This window comes from Epinephelus fuscoguttatus, linkage group LG3, assembly GCF_011397635.1.
Source record: "Epinephelus fuscoguttatus linkage group LG3, E.fuscoguttatus.final_Chr_v1".
NCBI classification, from domain to species: domain Eukaryota; kingdom Metazoa; phylum Chordata; class Actinopteri; order Perciformes; family Serranidae; genus Epinephelus; species Epinephelus fuscoguttatus.
In genome coordinates this window covers 47773048-47781406 of record NC_064754.1, presented here as the reverse complement: position 1 = coordinate 47781406, position 8359 = coordinate 47773048, and the positions used below count along the sequence as shown (strand labels likewise).

General features: G+C 39.3%; 1 long non-coding RNA gene across 1 annotated transcript; it reads left to right on the top strand.

The window, feature by feature from the left end:
- Positions 1–3892: 3892 nt before the first annotated feature.
- LOC125886595 (uncharacterized) lies at positions 3893–5191 on the top strand. The gene is made up of 5 exons (XR_007449048.1): positions 3893–4136; positions 4258–4342; positions 4527–4621; positions 4743–4899; positions 5142–5191. It is a non-coding gene; the product is annotated as an uncharacterized LOC125886595 (long non-coding RNA).
- The last annotated feature ends 3168 nt before the right edge of the window (positions 5192–8359 follow it).

Genomic DNA, 8359 nt, shown 5'->3' with positions numbered 1-8359 from the left:
GGTTAGAGTGCATCAGTGAACTTGACGCGAGACAAAATGACGATGATAATGTACAAGAGAACGTACCAGACTTAAATATGGGCTCAGACACACGTCCAGACGTTGCAATCATGAGAGAGGCCCCTGAGATCGATCCCACACTGTTACGCCAAATGTATCAGAACTTGAACCAAAAGCAAGCGTCTGTATTCCACATCGTCCGAGACTGGTGCTTAAAACGTGTCTGTGGCTTAAACTCAGATCAGTTCTTCTTGTACATTAATGGTGGTGCTGGAACAGGCAAGTCTCACCTAATCAAATGCATCCACGCAGAGGCATCTAAAATACTGAGCAGACTTCCACGAAATGCAGACGAAGCAGACATATCAAAACCTACCGTTCTGTTAACCGCCTTTACTGGGACCGCAGCGTTCAACATATCAGGTACAACACTGCATTGTCTCCTAAATCTACCGAGAAGCCTAAAGCCTCCGTTCCAAGGTCTTGGCAATAAACTAGATGAATTCAGGGCAGAGCTTTCAAATGCAGAAATACTAATCATTGATGAAATATCCATGGTCACGAAGTCGCTCTTTGCCTATGTTGATGCGAGATTGAAACAAATCAAAGGACGTTCCAAACCTTTCGGAGGAATGTCTTGATATGAATGAAGACAAAATATATGCCAACCCTGAAATTAACGCTGCTCTTGGTGACATGACAGAAGCTTCAGTAGAACATATAATGCCTCTTCTTCATGTCACAGCGACATTAAACAGGCCAGACGTGTTTACTGTGATCCATCACAACGCAGAGGGACTGCCATGTCATATTAATGATATCAAAAGTCACCATGAACTTCACCTGGCAGACGTCTTATGTCTGACTGAAACTCACCTGCGAGGCTCCTTTGTTTCAGAAAGTCTCCATTTAGAAGGCTACAGCTTGTTTAAATGGATTAGAAATGTTTCGTACACAAACTACCCTGACATGGCCAGCAAAGACGGCGGTGGCGTTGCAATCTATGTGAAAAACCATATCAGAGTCCGTGAAAAAAGGTACATCCAAAACGCGACTGATATCGAGTTTACCGTCGTCAAGCTCGAAGAACCAATCAATGCGCTGATTGCAGTTGTGTACAGGCCTCCAGGCTACAGTGTCTGCTCATTCTTATCAAACCTAAAAGGTCTCTTGGAGTCACTTGAAATCATGGATCAACATCCCATACTAGTCTGTGGAGATTTCAATGAAGATTTGTTGTCCTGTGCGCGCAAGCCGATACTTGAACTGTTTGAGTCTAAAGGTTACCAGCAACTCATAACCGCTGCAACCACAGAAAAGAATACTCTGTTGGACCACATTTTCATCTCTCATCCACAGTGCTGTCTCCACTCGGGCGTGCTGCAAACTTACTACAGTTACCACAATCCCGTGTACTGCATCCTAACCACTGAAACGTCGTAAATATAACTCACAAGTGTGATCCTCGTAAACTTTGAAACAGAACAGAATATTACTAAATCATTGCGTTAATGACAGAAAGCTGACATTGTGTGAATTAATAGATGTTTGATTTTGTAGTTATCATTTTGTTGTTTTCTAATCATGTTACTTAAACATTTTTACACAAATCTATAATAATAATCATGATGCTGATGATGATGATAGTGAAAGTAGGGGGGTCGTCCTCAGCAGTCAGGTTATAAAACCTGTACTGACTGTCCATGCCTTTTAGTGGCTGGCAGGGAGAGAGGGAGGGAGGGATGGAGGGACGATCTCCCAAAATAGAAAAAGGAACAAATCAGAAAAAGAGAGAGTTTCACAGTTAAGGTTAAATAGACAAAACAATATTGTGAAATTGCAATTTACTAGATCATGACAAACGTCTTACATTGCGCTATTGAATAGCTTGTAGGTCATATTTACCCTCCTCAAAAGAGGGAAACACTTATAACACCTGCCCTGTCTCCTGCAGCCTTTCAGAGGCTGAGAGCGAGGGAGGGATGAAGGGACCATGTCACTGAAACAGAAAACAAAATAAATACAAACTTTAATTTAAACAAACAAATAATAACTAATAATAACTATAATAATAACTAATAAAGAAATACAAAGAAACATAAAAACAATAGAATTATGCAAATCCCATGCCAACCACTGAGCTGCACCCGAGGTCATGGTGAGTGAAAGGTAGAAGGTAAAAGAACAATCACTGCCCTTAACAACTACTTAACTTTTTCCTGTGTAACCAGTAGGTTTTTTACAGATAACAAACTGCTTTGAAGGACAGTGCATGAGGAGATGGAGTCCAGCAACCCGTCGCTGCTGTCCTCACTGCTAACCTAAAGCATCCATGTACCTGGGAGTGGGAGTCAGCTCACCAAGAGGCCACTGCTTCACCATTAAATGACTTGGACCTGAGGGGTATTCCAGGTAGGAGGTTCAACAAACTCTGAGTCTATCCCTGAACTCTGAGTTGACTTACTCTGAGATGGGAAACTCTGAGTATCCGGTTCCAGAACAGCTGATCTGAGTTAGTTCAGTCAACTCTGAGTATGTTCACTCTGAGTTAAGCCGACAATAAAAAGCCATCATCAATGGAGCTCCGACTCCACGATTCACCGTGGCAACAGGTAAATAAAAGACAGCGCCTCCATTTTAATCCAGTGGATGTAGAAATATTAATGCATGTGTAGCAGACAGTGCATGTTTATCTTTAAAAGAAGAGCCTGAGTCAGAGCGAAGAAAGTGTATAAGTTAACCATAAAGTTAATAAAAAAGTTTATTCAGTGTTGTCCGTTTATTCGTCATTTATCAGACTTACATAATTCTTAATGAAGATAAAGTGGTGGAATCTGACCCTGTATCAGGCTGTAGATACATTAGGCTACATTATATTAATTATATACAATAATATATTTGTTCAGATTTAATCTGATGGGGAAAAACACAGGAGGCAGCAACTGAAAAGCAGGAAGATTTAAAACATATAGTCTAGACTATAGATCAAAGACATAAAGACATGACTGTAAACTCACAGTCTGACCCAGTAATAACATGTTTGGTGATTTGCACTTGAAAAGACATTGAGGTTAAAATACAGTAGATTTGAAAATGTTGCACATCTATTTGTATCTTGACTCAACAGCATTCAGTGACTTTATTTCAGCTACAAATGTAGTAAATGTAAAGACATTGAAATGCTGCACCATTGCTCACTCAGAAATATGAACATATAATCCCCAATATTAGGCTATAGGAATTATGTTCCATCAGTGCGACCAATGATCAGTGATAGAGATCATTAGTCATTGATACTACGTGTCTATACCGATTTTTAAAATTTAAATAATTAGACCTACACATTATGTGCAATAATCATTTGGGAGCTGCTCTAACCGACTGACAGTCTGATCCTTGTGCACAGTGTTATAAAAAATAATAGGCCTACATATAATAAGGAGAGAGGTTTGATTCTGAGCTGAGGATGAATTCTCGCTGTGTAATATTTGAATGTAAAGACAAAAACCGATGTCCAAAGAAATGACTGATGTGCATAAATTCAGTAACTTAAGACAGTCCTGAGTAACAAACTAATATCCAGCAGGATTTAGACTGTGACAGACGGTAAATCTCCGCTAATTAATGCGCTTCGATACAAGCTTTGACACGGACTGAATGAATGAGGAAATGAAACAGCGTGTAAGAGGGAGGAGACAGAGAAAAACTCAGGGTTTATTGAAGAAAACCTGTCAGCAAGCAGGTTAGGTTCACAGACTCAGTTGCCATGGTGATTGACTCAGAGTTTGATTTACCTCTCTTTCTGGAACTGAAAACCCAGAGTTTCCCTCATTTCAGGGTTAACATACTCAGAGTTTTCACTAAACCCGCTTTCTGGAATACCCCTCTGGTGTGTAACTATGTGTTTACTGTTTGACATAGTAAATTCTGACCACCTGCATCAATGCGTCAATGTCATCTCTCTTCCACTAATATATATACATGCATAACTTACATACGCACACAACTTACGTCTTGAATTTTTTAATATTTCATTTGTAGAGGAAAACATCTGTGTTTGTGCGCTTGGTATTGACAGGAAACAAACATGTTCCAGAGATGAAGAGAAAGAACTCCAGCAACACACCGCTCCTCACGTATGATATGTGTCTCTGTTTTATTGTGTATTAGTGGAGTATAAGTATGTGATGCACACTGTCTATATTGTGATTTTTTTATATGACATCACAAGTATTAGTTTTCACTTCCTCTTACCAGGCTATGAGGAGATGTGAAGTTGGGCACACGTCAGTGAAGCAACAAGATACATCAGCAGTCATCTTGAGCTGGAGTCAAACATATTGTAAGCCAACTTTACAGTTCATAGTTGATGCATATGAGAAATAGTGATAATGTGAAAACATTTAAAGGTTCACTCACTGCTCCCTTTGTTATTAACGTGCAAAAACGCAGACTGTTATGTTATATGACAACTGTCATACCCATTTTTTCTGTTTGTGCCTGTGTCTTTCATGAACAACAAACAGAAATCAAGGAGGACTCCAGCAACACTTGACTGTGCTCTGCACAGCTAAGCCACACTACGATGAACACACCTGACAACTGTCTGGACCTGTACCTGGTATGTGACTGTGTTTTTCTGTCAGTCACATACAGTGTAAAGTTACACCATGTATCTTCAAACTGTTGATTTCCAGACATGGCATTACAGTTTTCTCTCCTCTCCTCACCTCTCATCACAGAACCAAAGCCACATGGGCCAAGGGACAGGAACAGGCAGTGCAGCTAAGTGTCTTTAGGTTATGACCAAATGTGAAGTTGGAAACACACGTCAATGAAGCAGTGCCGTGCTGACAAAATACATCAGCAGTCAGTGGTTGAGCTGGATTCAGACATATTGTAAGTCAACTTTACAGTTCAAAGATGATGCATCTTATAAGTATGAGAAATAGTGATAACGTGAAAACATTTAAATGTTCAGTCACTGCTCCTTCTGTTCTCCCTCTAACACTCAAGAGTTATAGAGAGATGTCTGTGATTTACATGTGCAAAAACACAGACTGTTATGGTATATGACAACCCATACCCATTTTTAATGCTTGTGTGCTTGTGTCTTTCATGAACAACAAACGGAAATCAAGGAGGACTCCATCAACACTTAGCACCTGACAACTGTCTGGACCTGTACCTGGTATGTGACTATGTTTTTCTGTCAGTCATAAACATTGTACTATTACACCACGACTCTTCAACCTTTTGATTTCCAGACATGGTTTTACAACCTGCTCTCCTCTCCTCTCCTCTCCTCTCCGAACCAGAGCCACATGGACCCAGGGACAGGAAAAGGCAGTGCAGCTACATGCTTTTCACTCAACATTCATTCCTAATCTTCAGATGGACCCAGACCGTCTGTAAGTATCGTATATAGGCTAGGTTGTGAATAGAGTTGAAACTTGTTGACTGTTAAATGTGTACTTGTTTTCTAAAACTGTTTGTAATGAAGTGCTTTGAGTTTTTTCTGTTTGCCCCATTGTAACATTTATAATTCAGTTTTTCTCCACTACAGCTAATGCTGTGCTGAGAGTCTGAGAGTCCTGAATGGCCAGCCGTCCTGGTAGGGGATCCTGCAAAGACTCGGCCTACCTGAAGGTTTCTTCCTTTTTTCCCGAATAAGGGTTTTTTAGGGAGTTTTTCCTGACATGCTTTGCAGGTCAAAGGCTGAAGACTCAAAGAACATCGAGATATCTTTTACACCTGAATCCAGGTATTTTTCCCTTTTTCATTTTGTTATTTTTTTTCCCATGACAACGGGCTATAACCATGAAGCTTAAACTTGCAATGATTATTTATATACATTTTCAGTGGACTCCACACAATGCACCTGTTGTGCAAAATGTTTTATTTTCATGCGTATATATTTTGTTGGACTTAAAATGTTTTAATAAATTTACTGAAATGAATTATTTTTCAACGGGGCATGTCTTCTTCATCATCAAAGGAACCTTTGAAAATACTTAATGGTAATCATAGTTTGAATAATAGTAGTAGTTCTGTGGGAACAGTGACACGGTGAGTATTTTTATGTGTGTGTGAACCCATAAACTTAGACATTAGTTGAGAAGAGATTTGGAGTAGAGACTCTGTTCAAGTATTAAAAATCAAGATCAATTAGGACATGCTGGCTATTATTTTCTCATTCATAATACTCAGGCGATTGGCCAATTTCAACAACCTCAGGTTGGTCCTGTCCTCTGATTGGTAGATTGACCTAAAGCTGTTTCTTGGCAGTTAAAACCTCATACAGAGAGAATTACACCTGAAGCGGCTCAAAGTTTGATATTATTGACACTTTAAAAACAGTCTGTCTGTCTCTGTCGGCATCTTTCTGTGTCCAACTTTGTCATGCTACACTGCAGACTTTTTTAACTGTTAATACATTCAAACTTAGAGCTGCTTCATGTTGAATTCTTTCTTTCTTTCAGATTTCTAATATATGGAAGCGAATCGTGACTAATATTTAAATTAAAATGTCTCTCCCTCTCTCTCTCCCCCTTTCACACTTCACTATCCTATCAATTAAAGGCAAAAATGCCCATAAAAATATCTTTAAAAAAAAGTGACTTGGCATATCCTTGATACAGTGCTGGAATGACATATTTCACATTTTGTATCACTTCCTTTTCCATTAGAGGGAGTTGGAGAGTGCACTAATATATACATCATGTTTTTATCCATCAAATATACACCACAGCATTTAACCCTATGGGCCCTAGGCCTTTTTGGGGTATTTTTACTGCCTTTACTTTTAAGCTCATATCCCAGTCATTATAAACACTACATACACATGCTATATCTTGTTTTTTTTTCAGGACAATCTGGGCTAACCAGATTTGTCATCATTTCATGTCCTTCTGTGTGCCTGTATTTTATATTAATTTTTATATCAATGAAAAAAACAAATCCTTTTGACTAAATTCTTACATTTTGACATGTATCTCAGCATAGCAAGTTGGAAAATGACATATTCTGCCATATATGAAGAGGGGAGACTCTCTGGAATCTGGCAATATAAGAACCATGATGGTGGGACATTCTGTCACTTCACAGCTGTCCAAAACATGTGGTTTGTGCCAGGCGGACATGATTGCCAGTATTTTTTCAATATTGCAAGAAATTCCATTGACTCATTCACAAGTCAAATATGTGTTTTATCTGAAAGAAACATGCAATATTTACATCTAAGATAACAGAAAAATAGTCAACCAAGTGCAATGATGTTCTCCAAGATAATATTTGTTTTTCAGTTTCAGTTATATATTGGGGGAACATTTTGGGCAATTGTGGGGGGCCACGTGTCCCCCTCAATGTATATGGTGACTACGGCCCTGTCACGCATGCAGGCTGCAGTTGTCTGGGTGCGCAAAGGTGAAGTGCGCTTGTCTTGTCATACAAAATTTGATGGAGTGTCAACTGGACAATATGGAGATATTTGCATCTTGAAAGCCGGACTACAAATGTGGATAGACAGGGAGAAACACACACAAGCCTAAGACGGGGTAAGATACGATATTCCTCACTATATGAAGTGACTGATAACAAGATCTGTATAATGGATTGTAAAGAAATTTGTCAGGTTTATATTTTGTAGACCATTGATCTGTATTTATAGCGTGATGGGATGACAGCACAATGATGTGTGTGGTATCATTGGAAAGCTCTGCTCCTGAGCTTTCATGTGATATGCGTGGCATTTCTGTGCACGCCTGCATTCACGAGTAATCCATCCAAGAGTAATGTGTGTGCAAAGCTGTATGAAAGCTCTGTTATACATAATTTTAGTGTAACTTTATAATTTTTTTTCGCTGTGAAAACATTGGACTACCGACAAGTGCTTGGTCTTCTCGGAAAGCTACGATTCCGCTGTTTCACGTGATATGCGTGGCTTCTCACTATGATGAACGGTTGCGAAAATCCATATAGAAGAACAGGTGTGAATTTGGACGCACTATGCGTCGTTTGGGCCCATAGGGTTAACTTTCAGATAAATCAAAAGGTAAGTGTTTGATGAGACCTACTTCCTGTCACCAGTAGGTGGCACTATGAGTATCAGGAAATACGGTCATATAAATGTTTTCAGGGCAGGACTAATATGAATCATCTGTTGTTTGATGGAGAAGGGACTATTTACGCCAAATTTATAGCAGTTTTCTGTTTCATGGTGAGACATCAAAATTAAACCCTCTGCAGCACACGTAGACACTAATGACATGTCATGTTTGTGAACATCAAATATAGACCACAACAATGAAATTTCAGGTTACTCCAAAGATAGGTGTCTGATAAGAAGTACTTCCTTTCG